Source organism: Myxocyprinus asiaticus, chromosome 7 (assembly GCF_019703515.2).
Source record: "Myxocyprinus asiaticus isolate MX2 ecotype Aquarium Trade chromosome 7, UBuf_Myxa_2, whole genome shotgun sequence".
Taxonomy (NCBI): domain Eukaryota; kingdom Metazoa; phylum Chordata; class Actinopteri; order Cypriniformes; family Catostomidae; genus Myxocyprinus; species Myxocyprinus asiaticus.
In genome coordinates this window covers 55,097,688-55,098,321 of record NC_059350.1, presented here as the reverse complement: position 1 = coordinate 55,098,321, position 634 = coordinate 55,097,688, and positions in this window count along the sequence as shown.

Sequence of the window (634 nt, the reverse complement as noted above, 5' to 3'; positions counted from 1 at the left end):
TCTGAATAATTTATCTCGACTGTTTTTATTTCAATGGTGATCTAAAATCTGAACTTAATTAAAACTATTGTTCGGGTACGAGATATTGATTATGTGTTGTGTGGTTTTCACAATGAAGGTTATGAGGGATATAAAGATTTTCATGAATTTACATATATGTTTTATATTACTACATATAGTGTATCATTGTGTGTGTAAGAGCATTAAGAGTAATTCTCACTAAATAGGCATGCAAATGTAGTAAGGTAAAATGTGTATTTTTTTATATGATTAAAAATTTTAGAATTTTAGCATTATAGAATATAATAATAACTTTTCGCTTCTTTTAAAAATAACCTGTTTCATCAAGTAGGCCAATTGTAAAGTAAAAGTGTAAATAATAAGTATCAAATTGTCATCAGTCAAATGTGCGCATGTGTAAAATGAACATTTCAAACAATGTTTACATATTACTGCAGCACTGTGTAACAGATGTTTCGACATGCCTAAAACAGACCTTGCAAACATTCAGAAACGCCCCTGACTCAGTTTAAAACTAATGAAATTAATTTGCATGTTATTCACAGATATAACCAGATACATATCACACATCTATTATCCTTACATTCGCAGTTAGTTTGTGAAGAAACAAATA